We start from the raw sequence: 19,471 nt of genomic DNA, 5'->3' as shown, positions 1-19,471 counted from the left end.
TCCCAGTATCAGGGGCCCTGCACTCTGGCCCGGATGGCTGGGGCTGGGTGTTCGGCAGCCCTGGGCTCCGTCTCCCTCCCGCTCTGCCTGCTCTTCTCCCGCCGGGAGCTGGGGGGAGGGGCGCTCGGCTCCCGCGGGGCCGGGGCTTGTATCTTACCCCCTTCGCGAGGCGCTGGGTTCTCTCAGGTGTGGATGTGGTCTGGATATTGTCCTGTGTCCTCTGGTCTTTATTCTAGGAAGGGTTGTCTTTGTTATATTTTCATAGATATATGTGGTTTTGGGAGGAGATTTCCGCTGCTCTACTCACGCCGCCATCTTCCGCCCCTCTGCTAATATTTTGTTGAGTATTTTTGCATCTATGTTCATCGGGGATATTGGACTGTAATTTTCTTTTTTGGTGGTGTCTTTGCCTGGTTTTGGTATTAGGGTGATGTTGGCTTCATAGAATGAGTTTGGGAGTAGTCCCTCCTCTTCTGTTTTTTGGAGAACTTTAAGGAGAATGGGTATTATGTCTTCTCTGTTTGTCTGATAAAACTCCGAGGTAAATCCATCTGGCCTGGGGATTTTGTTCTTTGGTAGTTTTTTGATTAACAATTCAATTTTGTTGCTGGTAATTGGTCTATTCAGATTTTCTGTTTCTTTCTGGGTCAGTCTCGCAAGGTTGTATTTTTCTAGGAAGTTGTCCATTTCTCCTAGGTTTTCCAGCTTGTTAGCATATAGGTTTTCATAGTATTCTCTAATAATTCTTTGTATTTCTATGGGGTCTGTTGTGATTTTTCCTTTCTTGTTTCTGATTCTTTTGGTGTGTGTTGACTCTCTTTTTCTCTTAATAAGTCTGGCTAGAGGCTTATCTATTTTGTTTATTTTCTCAAAGAACCAGCTCTTGGTTTCATTGATTTTTTTCTATTGTTTTGTTCTTCTCAATTTTATTTCTTCTCTGATCTTTATTATATCCCTCCTTCTGCTGACCTTAGGCCTCATTTGTTCTTCTTTTTCCAATTTCGATAATTGTGACATTAGACTATTCATTTGGGATTGTTCTTCCTTCTTTAAATATGCCTGGATTGCTATAAACTTTCCTCTTAAGACTGCTTTCACTGTGTCCCACAGAAGTTGGGGCTTTGTGTTGTTGTCATTTGTTTCCATGTATTGCTGGATCTCTGTTTTAATTTGGTCATTGATCCATTGATTATTTAGGAGCATGTTGTTAAGCCTCCATGTGTTTGTGAGCCTTTTTGCTTTCTTTGTACAATTTATTTCTAGTTTTATACCTTTGTGGTCTGAAAAGTTGGTTGGTAGGATTTCAGTCTTTTGGAATTTACTGAGGCTCTTTTTGTGGCCTAGTATGTGGTCTATTCAGGAAAATGTTCCATGTGCACTTGAGAAGAATGTGTTTCCTGTTGCTTTTGGATGTAGAGTTCTATAGATGTCTATTAGGTTCATGTGTTCTAGTGTGTTGTTCAGTGCCTCTGTGTCCTTACTTATTTTCTGTCTGGTGGATCTGTCCTTTGGAGTGAGTGGTGTGTTAAAGTCTCCCAAAATGAATGCATTGCATTCTATTTCCTCCTTTAATTCTGTGAGTATTTGTTTCACATATATTGGTGCTCCTGTATTGGGTGCATGTATGTTTATAATGGTTATATCCTCTTGTTGGACTGAGCCCTTTATCATTATGTAATGTCCTTCTTTATCTCTTGTTACTTTCTTTGTTTTGAAGTCTATTTTGTCTGATACTAGTATTGCAACACCTGCTTTTTCTCCCTGTTGTTTGCATGAAATATCTTTTTCCATCCCTTGACTTTTAGTCTGTGCATGTCTTTGGGTTTGAGGTGAGTCTCTTGTAAGCAGCATATAGATGGGTCTTGCTTTTTTATCCATTCTGTTACTCTGTGTCTTTTGATTGGTGCATTCAGTCCATTTACATTTAGGGTGATTATTGAAAGATATGTACTTATTGCCATTGCAGGCTTTAGATTCGTGGTTACCAAAGGTTCAAGGTTAGCTTCTTTACTACCTTACTGTCTAACTTAACTCACTTATTGAGCTATTATAAACACAGTCTGATGATTATTTCTCTCCCTTCTTATTCCTCCTCCTTCATTCTTCATGTATTGGGTGTTTTGTTCTGTGCTCTTTTTAGGAGTGCTCCCATCTAGAGCAATCCCTCTAAAATACCCAGTAAAGGTGTTTTGTGTGAGGCAAATTCCCTCAACCTTTGCTTGTCTGGGAATTGTTTAATCCCTCCTTCATATTTAAATAATAATCGTGCTGGATACAGTATCCTTGGTTCAGGGCCCTTCTGTTTCATTGCATTAAATGTATCATGCCGTTCTCTTCTGGCCTGCAAGGTTTCTGTTGAGAAGTCTGATGATAGCCTGATGGGTTTTCCTTTGTAGGTGACCTTTTTTCTCTCTCTGGCTGCCTTTAATACTCTGTCTTTGTCCTTGATCTTTGCCATTTTAATTATTATGTATCTTGATGTTGTCCTCTTTGGGTCCCTTCTGTTGGGAGTTCTGTGTGCTTCCGTAGTCTGAGCAACTATTTCCTTCCCCAGTTTGGGGATGTTCTCAGCAATTATTTCATCAAAGACACTTTCTATCCCTTTTTGTCTCTCTTCTTCTTCTGGTACCCCTATAATGTGGCTATTATTCCTGTTGGATTGGTCACACAGTTCTCTTAATATTGTTTCATTCCTGGAGATCCTTTTATCTCTCTGCATCAGCTTCTATGTGTTCCTGTTCTGTGGTTTCTATTCCATCAATGGCTTCTTGCATCTTATCCATTCTGCTTATAAATCCTTCCAGAGACTGTTTCATTTCTGTAGTCTCCCTCCGGACGTCATCCCTTGGCTCTTGTATATTTCTCTGCAGCTCTTTCAGCATGTTTATGATTTTTGTTTTGAATTCTTTTTCAGGGAGACTGGTTAGGTCTGTCTGCAGATCCTCTCTCAGGGGTTGTCTGAACTATTTTGGACTGGACTAAATTTTTTTTCCTTTTCATGGTGATAGCCGTGGCTGTAGGCAGGTTGCGGGTGTGTCACCTGGGAGAAGAAAGTCCTTTCCTGTGTGCTCCATGCCTTGCCCTTCTCCGCTGCCTGTGTCGATTACCCCCACTCCTGTAGCAGCCACCGGGTTAATCCCCTAAGCTGCTGTAGACGGGGTCTCCATCAGAGCAGCGCAGGCCGTGCGGGGAGTGGCAGGCATGCCAGGTGCACTCCTCTGTGATAGCAGCGCCCCTGCCGGGCAGCTGTGTGCCAGCAGCAACGTTTGGGTCTGGCCCGGGCAGCTGTGCGTCGGGCTGGGATTCCAGTTGGCTGCTGGGAGCACAGCTGCTCCCTGTGGCACCGCTGGAGGTGCGCGCAGGCGTCTCCTGTGCCCCTCTGGCACTGCTGCCGCTGGCACAGACGTGCCACTCCCAGGCTGCTCGGTCGCCACCGCTGCGGGCTCGCGCAGACCTCTCCCGGGCTTCTCTGGTGTCACTGCTGCCGGTGCACCTGGGCCGCTCCCGGGCTCCTTGGTTGCCACAGTGGCGGGCTCGCACGAGCTGCTCCAGGTCCCCTCTGGCGCTGCTGCCCCTGGCACGCACTGCCACTCTCCTGCTAGTGGTCTGGTCTGTCGGGGTCTGCGCCAGTTGGGGTAACGACTGGCAGGCTGCTTAGTGCCATGAGGGGCTTCAGAGCTGCACTGCCGCCCAGGGGGTTAGGGCACCTAAAGTTCCCTGGGATTCCGAGCTACTGGCTAAGTGTGCTGGGACGACTTTGCCCAGTTGTGGGGTCCCTGTCTCTTTATGACTTGTCGAAAGCACTCACTTTTCTTTTGTATTAGGGGCGCTGGTAGTGGGGACCTGCCCGCAGGTTTTGCTTTTCCATTTCTCTAATATCCAGCACCCCGTGCCCCTTGTGTCTCCATTCCGGGTGTGGATTTCTAGAGCTGGTTGTTTAGCAGTCCTGAGCTTTCACACCCTCCCCGTTCCGACTCGTTTCTTCCCACCAAGTTCTGGGGTGGGGGAGCATTCGGGTCCCGCCTGGCCGCGGCTTGTGTCTTACCCCCTTTGTGTGATGTTGAGTTCTTGCATATGTAGATGTATCCTGGCTGTTGTACTGTATCCAGTGGTGTCTCTTTTAGGAATAGTTGTATTTATTGTATTTTTATAAATATATATGTTTTTGGGAGGAGATTTCCACTGAAGTACTCACGCTGCCATCTTCCTGTGATCATTTTGTATCTTTTGTCTTATGGTCTTTAGCTACTACTTAAATCTTGCAGGAAAACCATTGTTCTTTTCTGTAATTAAATATAAAACTATAGTGATGCAGTGGTGGTGGGGCATGAAGAGCAACTTTGTCAGATGCTCATAAGTTTTGTGATCTACGTTATAAATAATTACTCAAATATGGAGTGGATTACTGATAGTACATTTTATAATGAGAAATGTAGCATCGAATTATAATTATAACATTGTCTAAAGCCTTGGATTTTGAGATAATCAGATGAAAACAGAAATAAATAACAATGTCAGTTACCACATTAAATATAGGTGATTTTTCAAGCTGAACTATTACCGGAAAGCTAGACACCAGTTTTTTGTTATTGCAAGAAGGAAACAGAACTACAGAAAAATCCAATCTCCAGCCAGCTGAGTTTAGTTATGCTGTAGTATTAACTGCTGAGCTTTTGAAATATTAATACATAATTAAAATACTATTTATATTCACAAGTATGAAGAGGAGATGTTTCCTTAAAGCCATATAGATTCGTTTCAAATCAATTTAATTAAATTTGGGCTTTATTTCTTTTGCCTGTTAGCTAGAGTGTATTGCATAGCATAAAAGTAATTCTTGGGGCTCAGTAATATTACAATAATGCAAACATGACCTGAGCCAATCTGTAGCAGATATACTTTCCCTCAGTTTAATAGAAAATGTTGTCCAGTGTTTTAAATCACATCCACTTTGAAAATGTTCCTGATTATATAATTCCAATTTTCTTTTTTTGTTATTTTAATTTTAATAGAAAATTAAACTGATTTGGTTGATTTTTATCAAAGTTTCTGAAATATGTTGTAAGAAAGAAGTAAAACATTTTTTAACATGCTTTAAAATAGTAACATCTGATTAGAGATAAAAGTATCTCAGCTGGGTTCTATCAGTATCAATAAAATGAAAAAAGTTAACGAAATATAGAAATCACACATAGTTCTTAATATTAAATTTGTAATTACACATGACTATGATGACATACATTTGCTTTATGTGTTTTCATAATACCTTTGAAGAGGAGAAACCTCATTAATTTAGAAACTAAAGAATGACAGTCATTGAGATTATATAATGAAAAAATTCACTTGTGTTATTTTCATGTTGAACCACAATTACAGGAATAAAACCAAGTATGTAGTAACAGTGAAACTAAAGAAAAACTTGCCAAATAACAAACTAAGAATTCAGGGAAGATCAGAAACCAAGACAATGTAGAACAATATTATTTCGTAACATGGTACTTGACATTACTATCAAATACTTTCTGCTCTCCCCAAGAAAGTCCTTTATATATTAATCAGAGATCACTACGTGCACTAAAGGCAGCCCTCTTAAGTACAGCTAGCTTTTGTATACTGAAGTCTATTTATCATTTTAAAGTTTTCTGAATGTTAGAGTCCCTATGATCCCTCCATTGGCTGTAATAATTTTTTTCTTTACTTGAGGAACAAGGTCTACTTTATTATTATTATTATTATTTTCTTTTGGTAGATCATTTTGTGGCATCTGTCCTTGTGACCAAGCTCTTTCAGTCCATTAGATCTGCTGTCCAGTCTTCCTGAGTTGTTGGGATGACCCTAAACAAGATATCCATCATTTTTCAATCTGTTTTTTCATCAAATAAAGATGGCTTTTAAATATTACAAATAAGTCTATTAATGTGAAACCTATTTATATCATTGTGTTAATAATTTTCATTGAAAATTTGAATACAGGGTAAGTTGTATTAAGATTGTACAGAGGATAAAGCCTAAATTTTATTAACCCATAAATATTTTTACCAACACAATAGATTCTTTTTAGGTGTTGAGAAATAAAAGTGTTGAAAATAAATTGGCATATTTAAATTTTTTAAAGTTCATTTCAAAAAATACTTCATACACCATAATATTTCATATATTAGAATGCCATCTTTTCAGCATCATGTCATCTCAACAGTTAGTGTAATTCAGACTGAGTGGGAAAGAATATTGTGTTTCCCCAAACTGGATATTGCCAAAGATTTACTACAGTGAAAAAAAGTCTCATAATTACTTTCAATTTCAGAGGAGTTTTAACAAATGCCCAGTGGTCTCTTTAAATAGTGTTGCCTTTTAAAGGCTGACATGTATTTGCAAATGCAGTAAAACAAAAAATGCAACCTAATTTCCAAAGTCATCTCATTGGGCCTTCTAGGTGCCTATGTACTAATTGTACCTGGTATTGGCTAGTTGTGTTTCAAAAACAGAGATAGTGGAAAAATATACACAATCTTGTAGTGCTTTGTGAATTTTAAGCTTTTGGAGGTCGGAGACTTACCTTAGTTTCTTGTCTCTCTATCTTACCGTTTTTTAAAGTTGGGTGCATGGGGCCTGTTATCTTTCCTCTTTATATACAGCTTTCACAATACCAGTTTACATTTGATATGTAGAAAAAAGGAAGACGAGCTTCTTGTTTAATACTTGCATGTATTGCTATCTAATGGCTCTCCAATGAAGTAGCATATTTAAAGCCATGTTTTAGAGCTAGAGGGTTGAAAATGTAGTAAGAGTACATATTCCTCTCAGGGTGGTAAGTCAGGTTTAGACAATTCTAAATATAGCTCATGTTTTGATAGATGTTGCCAAGGTTGTGGTTATTGGAGAACAAATCAAGTTAAGCAATTCACTAGGGAGGAAATATTTAGTTTTGTGGGTATGCAGTTTTGGTAGCAGTCAACCAAAAGATACATCTGCAGGATACAAGTCCCTCATTCCCCTGCCAACCTCCCAAATTTTGCAGATTCATGGATTCAACATGCCTCAAAAACACTTGGCATTTCACACTTCTGTAATAGATTTTTCAGCTGTGGATTCAGTTTCAGTCTTTTCACTAAGCATATCACCTTACATGTAGAGTTCCATCTAGTGGTAAGAGTAAGCATTGCAAAGAAGAAATTCAGATGGCCAACAGGCACATGAAAAGATGCTCCACATCGCTAATTATCAGAGAAATGCAAATTAAAACCACAATGAGCTATCACCTCACACCAGTAAGGATGGCCACCATCCCAAAGACAAACAACAACAAATGTTGGTGAGGTTGTGGAGAAAGGGGAACCCTCCTACACTGCTAGTGAGAATGTAAATTAGTTCAACCATTGTGGAAAGCAGTATGGAGGTTCCTCAAAAAACTCAAAATAGAAATACCATTTGACCCAGGAATTCCACTCCTAGGAATCTACCCTAAGAATGCAGGAGCCCAGTTTGAAAAAGACATATGCACCCCTATGTTTATCACAGCACTATTTACAATAGCCAAGAAATGGAAGCAACCTAAGTGTCCATCAGTAGATGAATGAATAAAGAGGTGGTACATATACACAATGGAATATTATTCAGCCATAAGAAGAAAACAAATCCTACCATTTGCAACAACATGGATGGAGCTAGAGAGTATTATGTTCAGTGAAATAAGGCAGGTGGAAAAAGACGGTATCAAATGATTTCACTCACATGTGGAGTATAAGAACAAAGAAAAAAACTGAAGGAACCAAACAGCAGCAGACTCACAGAACCCAAGAATGGACTAACAGTTACCAAAGGGAAGGGGACTGGGGAGGATGGGTGGGAAGGGAGGGACAAGGGGGGGAAAGGGGCATTACGATTAGTAGACATAAAGTAGGGGGCCGGGCACGGGGAGGGCTGTACAACACAGAGAAGACAAGTAGTGACTCTATAGCATCTTACTATGCTGATGGACAGTGACTGTAATGGGGTATGTGGAGGGCACTTGATGATTGGGAGAGTCTAGTAAACATAATGTCACTCATGTAATTGTAGATTAATGATACCAAAAAAAAAAAAAAAAGAATAAGCATTGCAGAGTGTAACTAGGTTATAAAAACTACTTTTTCTGAGGGTCTTAACTCTAGGTCTTAACTCTGTCACTCATTGAGTTTGTTGCCTAGTATATGATTTAAATACTAGAGCCCTTGCTATCTCTGTATACCTACATACCTAATTAACTGGTCCTGGTCGTCTATGTAAAAACTTTTATGATAAGGAAATTAACCTTTAGCATGTACTTTGATTTTCTATAATATTACATCAAGTTGTAGCAAGATTTCGGTCAAAACTATTTGGTTCTTTAAAAAATTTTGCCATGAAAGTTGTTGATTACGCATACAAGAACAATATAGTCAATACTCTTCCTATCACCCAGCTTCACCAAATCTTCACATCTGTCATATTTACTTCAAATGAATCCCTGCCTTTTCCTCACAGTTAAGGGATTTATCACAGAATGTTGTTAGCATCCTAGAAACTCCCCTCATGCTTTCTTGCCTCTTCTTAATCACAACCCCCAAAGGTAACCACTATCCTGAATTTTATGGTGTATATATCTTTGCTTCTTTTCACAATTTGCCATTCATACAAGATCTCTAAACAGTATAGTTTTGTCTGTTTAAAATTTGATGAAAATGGAGTGATGTAGTAAGTAGTTATTTGTGTGTATATGTGTGTGTGTGAAACTTCTTTTGCTCGCCATTATATGTAAGGTTCATTCATGATGGTCTATATAACGATTTTGTCTATTTTCATTGCTATGCCATTATATATTCTACAATTTTTAAAACCCATTCTGGACAGTTTGCTTCCAATTTTGGCTGTTTAGGAATTAGTGTTTAAATTAACATTCTTGTAATTTCTGGTATGCACGTGGCTGCACATATTAGGCATATTTCAGAATTGCTGGGTTATAGGGTATACTTTTGTTCAACTTAGGTACATAAGACCAGTTTCCCAAAATAGTTGTACCAATTTATATTCCCACTGTCAGTATAAAAGAGTTGCTGTCACTTTCTCTAAACCTTGATATTGTCAGTCTCTTTAATTTTAGCCATCCTGTTGGATAATAGTATGTCATTGTTTTTTTCAAATTTGTATTTCCAAGATGTCTAATGACATTGAGCAGTTTTTTTTCATGAATATATTGGCCATTTAGCTATCTTTTAAATGAGATTTTACTGAAACCTCATGCCCATTTTTCTATTGGGTTGTTTTTTCTTAATGATTAGTAGGAATTCTTAATATACTTAGGATGTGAGCCTCTTTTTTGTTATATATATATTGCAAGTATATTTTCCCATTATGTGGCTTGCTTTTCCACTTTCTCAGTGGTGTCTTTTGATAAACACAAGTTACTCCTTTTTTAATGGTTCTGTGAATAAGGCATATTTTATTGTGTTATTTTTTTAATTAAAAATTTTTATTAAGGTATCGTTGATATATAATCTTATAAAGATTTCACATGAGCAACATTCTGGTTATTACATTCACCCATATTATCAAGTCCCCCTGCCATACGCCATTGCAGTCACTGTCCATCAGCATAGTAAGATGCTGTAAAGGCACTACGTGGCTTTGTGCTATACTGCCTTCTCAGTGATGCCTACATTATGTGTGCTAATCATAATGCCCCTTAATCCTCTTCTCCCTTCCTTCCCACCCACCCTTCTCACCCTCTTCCCTTTGGTAACCGCTAGTCCCTTCTTGAAGTGTGTGAGTCTGCTGATGTTTTGTTTCTTCAGTTTTGCTTTGTTACTATTGATCTGTTGATTATTTAGGAGCATGTTGTTAAGCCTCTATGTGTTCGTGGGCTTTTTTGTTTTCTTTGCATAATTTATTTCTAGTTTCATACCTTTGTGGTCTGAGAAGTTCGTTGGTACAATTTCAGTCCTTCTGAATTTACTGAGGCTCTTTTTGTAGCCTAATATTTGATCTATTTTGGAAAACGTTCCATGTGCACTTAAGAAGAATGTGTATCCTGCTGCTTTTGGGTGGAACGTTCTGTAGATATCTGTTAGGTCCATCTGTTCTAATGTGTTGTTTAGTGCCTCTGTCTCCTTATTTTCTATCTGGTCGATATGTCCTTTGGAGTGAGTGGTGTGTTGAAGTCTTCTAAAATGAATGTATTGCATTCTATTTCCTCCTTTAATTCTGTTAGTATTTGTTTCACATATTTAGGTGCTCCTATGTGGGTGCATAGATATTTATAATGGTTATATACTCTTGATGGACTGACCCCTTTATCATTATGTAATGTCCATCTTTGTTTCTTGTTACTTTCTTTGTTTTGAAGTCTATTTTGTATGATATAAGTACTGCAACTCCTGTTTTTTTCTCCCTATTATTTGCATGAAATATCTTTTTCCATCCCTTCACTTTTAGTCTGTGTATGTCTTTAGGTTTGAAGTGAGTCTCTTGTAGGCAGCATATAGATGGGTCTTTGTTTTTTTATCCATTCTGTAACTCTGTGTCTTTTGATTGGTACATTCAGACCATTTACATTTAGGGTGATTATTGATAGATAATGTACTTATTGCCATTGCAGGCTTTAGATTCGTGGTTACCAAGGTTCAAGGGCAGCTTCTTTCCTATCTAACAGTCTAAGTTAACTAGCTTAGTATGCTATTTCAAACACAATCTAAAAGTTCTTTTTTTTTCCTCCTCCACTCTGAATATTAGGTGTCATATTCTGTACTGTTTGTGTATCCTTTGACTGACTTTGTGGGTAGTTGATTTAATTTTGCATTTGCTTAGTAATTAATTGGTCTACTCCCTTTACTGTGGCTTTATTTTCTCTGGTGATAGCTATTTAGCCTTAGGAACACTTCCATCTATAGCAGTCCCTCCAAAATACACTGTAAAGATGGTTTATGGGAGATAAATTCCCTCAACTTTTGCTTATCTGGAAATTGTTTAATCCCTGCTTCAAATTCAAATGATAATCTTGCCAGTTAGAGTATTCTTGGTTCAAGGCCCTTCTGTTTCATTGCATTAAATATATCATGCCATTCTCTTCTGGCCCATAAGGTTTCTGCTGAGAAGTCTGATGATAGCCTGATGGGTTTTCCTTTATATGTGATTTTTTTCTCTCTCTGGCTGCTTTTAATACTCTGTCCTTGTCCTTGATCTTTGCCATTTTAATTATTATATGTCTTGGTGTTGTCTTCTTTGGGTCCCTTGTGTTGGGAGATCTGTACACTTCCATGGCCTGAGAGACTATTTCCTTTTCCAAATTGGGGAAGTTTTCAGCAATTACTTCCTCAAAGAGACTTTCCATCCTTTTTTCCTCTCTGTTCTTCTTCTGGTACCCCTATAATACAAATATTGTTCCTTTTGGATTGGTCACATAGTTCTCCTAGTATTCTTTAATTCCTGGAGATCCTTTTTTTCTCTCTGTGCCTCAGCAACTTTGTGTTCCTGTTCTCTAATTTCTATTTCATTCACCATCTCCTTTACCTCATCTAATATGCTTTTAAATCCCTCCATTGTATGTTTCATTTCAGATATTGTATTTTTCAAAATTTCTCTTTCTCTAAGTCCCTCCTGAGGTCTTGAATATTTTTCTGTAGCTCTGTGAGCATGTTTATGATTTTTATTTTGAAATCTTTATCAGGAAGGTTGGTGATTTCAGTTTCACTTAGCCCTCTTTCTGGTGTTTGAGGGATTTTGGTTTGTACCGGTTCTTTTGCCATTTCATATTTGTAATGATTACTATGGAATAATGACTTTGTGTAGACAGTGCCCTCTAGTGTCCAGAAGCTCTACTCTCTGGAGCTGCCCAGCCCCTGGAGCAATGGTGGGGGTTGCAGGCATGCAGTGCCAGTGCCTGCCTGGAGGAAAGAGCTGTTTCCTGCTTCCCGGCTGCAGTGCCTGCTGCCACTGCCGGGGCCAGTGGGATGAGCCTACAGGGAGGAGCATCTATGCTACATCCCTGTAGCTGCAGTAGGTGGGGCAGCCCTCCAGCTGGCACGATAGTGGGGGCAACAGGTGAGCAAACTGGTGCCAGTTGGGAGGAAATAGCAGCAGGCTGAGTATTGCAGTGGGGGTGCCTCGCTGTGTTGCCAGCTAGTGCGATGGAGTGCATGAAGCTCCTGACAGTTCCCAACCTGCTGGGCTGAGGGTGCTGGGATGATTTTGTCCGCCTATCCTTTCTCTTGAGCAGGGAGCTCTGTGTAATCCTTGTACCTTTAGCAGCCCTCTTGCTATTGGGAAGTCTTTCAAAGTGTCCACCTTTCTTTTGTCCTAGAGTGGCTGGTTGTGGGTACTTGTTCTCCACAAGTGGCTGGAATATCAGTGTCTCCAGTATTCCGCCTGTCTTGTCTTTCTAACTCCTCTGACCTCCAGAGCACCATGTAATGTAGGTTTGTGTCCTGGAGCAGATCTCCAAGTGTTTTGCAGTCCTGGACTTCTACTCCCTCCCCATTCCATTTCTCTTCCTCTTGCTGGTGAGCTGGGGTGGGGGTAGGGGTTGGGTCCCATCGGATTGTGGCTTTGCTACTTCAGCCTTTTCTGTGATGTCTTTTCTTTTCCTCAGATGTAGGCTGTCTGTTGCAGTCTTCTTTCTGGTTACTCTTTCAGGATTAGTTGTATTTGCTGTATTTTTGTATTGTATGTGGTTTTGGGAGGAGATTTCTACCTCACTTCTTACGCCTCCATCTTTTTAAATCTCCATTAAGTTACTATTTTAATGAAGTCTGATGTATTCATTTTTTCTTCATGGTTTATTTTTATGTGTTATTTAAAAGTAATTTCTCCTATCTGAGTTCAAGAATATATTATTCTATATTACTTTCCAGTAGGTTTATGGTTTTGCTCTTCACCTTTTATATCTACAGTTCATCTGGAATTGATCTTTGAGTATAGAGTGAGATAGGTGCCAATTTTCATTTTTCCTCCATAGATATCCAAGTGTCCCAGTTGTACTTTAGTGAAAAGATCAACGATTCCCCACTGATTTGCAGTGTGACCTTAACCCCAAATTCAGTAAACAAAGTAGAATAAAAAAAGTAATAAAGTGCAGAAATTAATGAAATAAATAAAAAAACATAATAGAAGGATTCAATAAGACCAAAAGCTGGAACCTTGACAAAGCTAATAAAATTGATAAACTTTTAATAAGATTCATAAATTTAAAAAGAGAAAACATAAATTATCAATATCAGGAACAAAAGGAGGACATCACTATGGAACTTGGGCACATTAAAAATTTCCTAAGAGGGTATTATAAACAAATTTATGCCAATGATGTTTGAAAACTTATGTGAAATAGATAAGTTCTTAGAAATATATAACTTAACAAAATTAATATAAGATGACAGAAAATTTGAATAGTCTTATAACACAAATAAGTTGAATATGTAATTAGAAACCTTTTCACAAAGAAAACTCTAGGTCCAGATAGCTTCATCAGCCAATTATATCAAATATTTAAAGAAGAAAGAATAGTACATCTCACATAAACTTTTTCAGAAAATAGAATAATAAGATACACTCTTCAACTAACCCATAGGCCAGCACAACCTTGATATAAAACCTAATGAAGACACTGCAGTAGTCTCCCCTTATGTATGGGGGATACTTTCTAAGATCCCCAGAGGATTCCTGGAACCAAAGATAGTGTGGAACCCTATATATGCTGTGTTTTTCCCTATGCATACATACCGATGATAAAGTTTAATTTATAAATTAGAAATTAATAACAATAACTAATAAGTTATAGTTATAACAATATACTGTAATAAAAGTTATATGAATGTGGTCTCTCTCAAAATGTTGTGCTGTACTCACCCTTCATGTGTTGATAAAATGCCTATATGATGAGATGAAGTGAGGTGAATGGTGTGGGCACTGTGATGTAGCATTAGGCTACTATTATTAACCTGATGGTATGTCAGAAGAGGGATCATCTACTTCTGGACCTCAGTTAATTGTAAGTGAAACTTTGGAAAGTAAAACTGTGGATAAAGGAGGACTGCTATACTTTTGTCCCCTGTTTTTTCAAAAGTTTGAATTAGGCCATTTCACTTTAATGAAAGACCTACATTAGTATCTGTTCTTGTTAACTGAAAGAAATCCAAAGAGGTGTTTTGCTTTTATAAGAAATGGCACCACCCACCTTCTTCCCCAGGTAATGACACTCAGCATTATTAGCAAGCCTCCTGGGCTTTGAACAGTGTCTGTGAGCATCTGTGCATTATCTTGATTTATTTTGTGCATCTGTTAGGAAGTTGTGTCTCACGGTATACAAAAAGCCTAGAAGAGGTTATTTCTTGGGTCCAGGAATGCTCAGAAAATTTTCTATATAAATTAATGATAATTGCTCTTCTTATGCCATTTTGGCTTATGAAAGCTTTCATAGGAATGCTCTCCTTTTAGATAGTGGGAAACTTGCACAAGAAAGGACGGTTCCATGACAATCATGTTTAAGAATGTATTTGGGGGAACCTAAACAAACTATTGGCAAACCAAATTCAGCAATGTATAAAAATCATAATAATAAAAACATTGGGTTTATTCTAGAAATGCAAGGTTGGTTTCACATTAATCAGTCACTTGCTGCATTAACAAAATAAAGGAGAAAAATCATGTGATCATCAATTGATATAAAAAACCTGATAAAACTTTTTTATAAAAAAATAAAAATGGACTGGGGAGGACGGGTGGTAAGGGAGGGATAAGGGCAGGAAAAAAGAAAGGGGGCCTTACGATTAGCATGTATAGTGTGTGTGGGGCACGGGGAGGGCTGTGCAACACAGAGAAGACAAGTAGTGATTTTACAGCATACTATGTTGATGGACAGTGACTGTGAATGGGTATGTGGGGGGGACTTGGTGAAGGGGGGAGCCTAGTAAACATAATGTCCTTCATGTAATTGTAGATTAATGATACCAAAATAAAACTAATAATAAATAAATAAATAAATAAAAATAAAAATGGAAGAGCCAAGATGGTGGCGTGAGTAGGGCAGCAGAAATCTCCTCCCAAAACCATATATATATATATATATATATATATATATATATATATATATATATATATATTTTTTTTTGAGAGGGCATTTCTCATATTTATTGATCAAATGATTGTTAACAACAATAAAATTCTGTATAGGGAACTCAATGCACAATCATTAATCAACCCCAAGCCTAATTCTCAACAGTCTCCAATCTTCTGAAGCATAACAAACAAGTTCTTACATGGTGAACAAGTTCTTACATGATGAGCAGTGCAAGGGCAGTCATATCACAGAAACTTTCGGTTTTGATCACGCATCATAAACTGTAAACAATCAAGTCAGATATGATTATTCATTTGATTTTTGTACTTGATTTATATGTGAATCCCACATTTCCCCCTATTATTATTATTATTATTATTTAATAAAATGCTGAAGTGGTAGGTAGATGCAAGATAAAGGTAGAAAACATAATTTAGTGCTGTAAGAGGGCAAATGTAGATGATCAGGTCTGTGCCTATAGACTAAGTATTAATCCAAGCTAGACAAGGGCAATAAAACATCCACGGATGCAGAAGATTTCTCTCAAAACGGGGGGTGAGGTTCTAAGCCTCACCTCTCTTGATCCCGAATTTCTCACCTGATGGTCCCCCTGTGACTGTGCCTGTCTTAGGTTGTTCCTCCCTTGAGGAATCTTACCCGTCTCTGGCTAACCAGTCATCTTCCGGGAAATGTAAAGTTGGTAAGTGAGAGAGAAGCAATATTCTTTGAAAAGGTTAGCTTTTAACTTCTTTGCAGATTTATGCCCTGTGGCTTCTATGCCCAGCATTTGTCTTGAGGTGTCTTTACCACTTGGAAGAATGATTATACTCGGTAATTTTCAATATGAGGCACGAATTCTACTAAAGGGTTGTAATTAGGAAGGAAGAAGAAAAGCTATAGAAGTAGCAGACGGAAGAAAACATGGGAAGATTGATTATTTCTTTGACATGTTCTTGTAGAGTAACATAAGCATGTATAGGTTTTAAACTACTAATTAAATTGCGTACACACATTAACATAATAGGAATACAGCTACATAACAAAAGCAGACCTACAATTACCAGCCATATCCAGTGAAACCAAGAAAACCAGTTAGGTACCCTAGGCATTTGTGAAAACTTATCAATGATATGATGGGTATTGTCTAACTGAATTTGAATAGTTTGAGAAAAATCAGACAAATTAAAACAACACATTCCTGGGAACTGTTCACATCCTATATGTTCTTTTAACAGTAGATAGTCTGTAGTTACACAATTTTGGAGCACTGCAACTTGCACTTCTCCTAATTCTTGGTTGAGTTCCGACAGTATAGATCCAGTCAAATTTGTTGTTTTACTGTATGCACAGGCCAGCTTAGATATCTCTTTCTTCATTCCAATGGCAAGTCCAGGAACTTGTGGGATGAATGCAGCTACAACTGCAACAGCGCCAGGATCTTTGTTGAAGTTTTTTGATGATCATCTTCTGGAATGACTCTTCCAGAGGATGTTGATGTTGGAAGTTCTTCTTCATATTGTATTTTAATTTGTTTTCTGGGTAGCCAAATTAGGCTTTGATCCTCTGTATAAACACAAACAAACCCTTTGCCCACACTTTGATATGACCTTTATACCATTGTGAAGAACCTATTGGAGATCACCACACAGGAACTACTTTTTTTTTTTAAGAGAAAGGAATATTATCAGAAAAATGTACTTCCATAGCTGATCATCTGACACCCTTTAAAAGATCAAAATTAAGGATATGTAAAGCATGCACTAATTGTTGATTTGCAGTTAGTTTTATCCTACCAGGGAGTAATCCCCCTTTTCTTTCTCTTTTTTTTTTGTTATCATTAATCTACAATTACATGACGAATATTATGTTTACTAGACTCTCCTCTATACCAAGTCCCCCCCAAGAACCCCATTACAGTCACTGTCCATCAGCATAGCAAAATGTTGTAGAATCACTACTTGTCTTCTCTGTGTTGCACAGCCCTCCCCTTTCTCCCCCCCATTATGCATGCTAATCATAATACCCCCTTTCTTCTTCCCCCCCTTATCCCTCCCTACCCACCCATCCTCCCCAGTCTCTTTCCCTTTGGTACCTGTTAGTCCATTCTTGGGTTCTGTGATTCTGCCGCTGTTTTGTCCCTTCAGTTTTTCCTTTGTTCTTATACTCCACAGATGAGTGAAATCATTTGGTATTTGTCTTTCTCCACTTGGCTTATTTCACTGAACTTAATACCCTCTAGCTCTATCCATGTTGTTGCAAATGGTAGGATTTGTTTTCTTCTTATGGCTGAATAATATTCCATTGTGTATATGTACCACATCTTCTTTATCCATTCATCTACTGATGGACACTTAACCATATATATTTTTGAAAATACAACAAATGCAACTATTCTTAAAAGAGAGACCAGAAGGTACAGTACAACAGCCAGGCTTCATCTACATCTGCAAGAACTCAATACCTCACGAAGGGGGTAAGACACAAACCGCGGCCTGGTGTGACCTGAGCGCCTCTCCCCCCAGCTCCCTGGTGGGAGGAGACGATTTGGAGCAGGGAAGGAGAGGAGCCCAGGACTGCTAAATACCCAGTCCTAGTCATCTGCACTGGGAGCGCAGACACACATTGTATGGTGTGCTGGATATTAGGGAAATGGAACAGTAAAATCTGCAAGCGGGTCCCTGCAGTTGGTGCCCCTGGGACAAAAGAAAAGCAAGTGCTTTTTGAAAGTCTTAAACGGATAGGGGCCTCACAGCTGGACGAAGTGTCCTGGTACACTCAGCCCAGCATCTGGGAATTCTGGGGAACTCCAGGGGCCCTAACACTCTGGGAGGCAGTGCAGCTCTGAGGCCCCTCATGGTGATAAACAGCCTCCTGTCTTCCCCCTCTGCCGTGACCCTGCCATAGCAGGGGAGCAGCCTGAGAGCGGCCTGGCCCACAGCAACTGTTCAGAGCTTCCTCCGCAGCCGCCCAGGCCAGACTCAGAGGCCCCGTTGGCATGCAGCTGCCCAGCACAAGCTGCTAGGGTCGCTGTTCTCGCAGGAGAGGAAGGCGACCAGCAAGCAGGAAAGTACTTTGTTCTCCCAGCTGACACACGTGCCAACTGCCATGACTACTTCTATCACCATGAAAATGCAGAAGAATTTGACCCAGTCAAGAATAATCCAGACAACCCCTGAGAGGGAGCCTGGAGAGATAGATTTAACCAATCTTCCTGAAAAAGAATGCAAAATAAAGGTCATAACCATGCTGATGGAGCTGCAGAGAAATATGCAAGAGCTAATGGATAAAGTTGGAAGGGAGAATACAGAAGTAAAACAATCTCTGATAGGACTTATGTGCAGACTGGATGAGGTGCAAGAGGCCATTAATGGAATAGAAATCAGAGAACAGGAACACAGAGAAGCTGATGCAGAGAGAGATAAAAGGATCTCCAGTAATGAAAGAATATTAAGAGAACAGTGTGACCAATCCAAAAGGAGCAATATCCGCATTATAGGGGTACTGGAAGAAGAAGAGAGAGAAAAAGTGATAGAAAGTGTATTTGAAGAAATAATTGCTGAAAACATCCCCAAACTGGAGGAGGAAATAGTCTCTCGGACCACAGAAGCCCACAGAACTCCCAACACAAGTAACCCAAGGAGGACAACACCAAGACATATAATAATTAAAATGGCAAAGACCAAGGACAAGGACAGAGTATTAAAGGCAGCCACAGAGAGAAAAAAGGTCACCTACAAAGGAAAACCCATCAGGCTATCATCAGGCTTCTCAACAGAAACCTTACAGGCCAAAAGAGAATGGCGTGATATATTTAATGCAACGAAACAGAAGGGCCTTGAACCAAGGATACTGTATCCACCACGATTATCACTTAAATATGAAGGAGGGATTAAACAATTAATTCCCAGACAAGCAAAAGTTGAGGGAATTTGCTTCTCACAAACCACCTCTACAGGGTGTTTTAGAGGGACTGCTCTAGATGGAAGCACTGCTAAGACTAAATAGATGTCACCAGAGAAAATAAAATCACAGCAAAGAAAGCAGACCAACCAAATACTAACTAAAGGCAAAAAATAAAATCAACTACTCACAAAAGCAGTTAAAGGAAACACAAAAGAGCACAGAATAAAACACCTAAGATATAAAGAATGGAGGAGGAAGAATAAGAAGAGAGAGAAATAAAGAATCATCAGACTGTATTTATAATAGCTCAATAAGCGAGTTAAGTTAGACAGTTAGATAGTAAAGAAGCTACCCTTGAACCTTTGGTAACCATGAATCCAAAGCCTACAATGGCAATAAATACATATCTTTCAATAGCCACCCTAAATATAAATGGACTGAATGCACCAATCAAAAGACACAGAGTAATAGAATGGATAAAAAGGCAAGACCCATCTACATGCT

The 19,471-nt window shown here is 38.9% G+C and overlaps 1 protein-coding gene across 1 annotated transcript in view; it reads left to right on the top strand.

Annotated features, from left to right (window-relative positions):
• ARHGAP19 (Rho GTPase activating protein 19) overlaps nt 1-19,471 on the top strand; it is a 90,899-nt gene that overhangs the window by 25,705 nt on the left and 45,723 nt on the right. The gene's annotated exons all lie outside the window — the stretch shown is intronic.

The sequence above is a fragment of the Manis pentadactyla genome, chromosome 8 (assembly GCF_030020395.1).
Source record: "Manis pentadactyla isolate mManPen7 chromosome 8, mManPen7.hap1, whole genome shotgun sequence".
Lineage (NCBI taxonomy): Eukaryota > Metazoa > Chordata > Mammalia > Pholidota > Manidae > Manis > Manis pentadactyla.
This window is presented reverse-complemented; position numbering and strand designations above follow the sequence as displayed.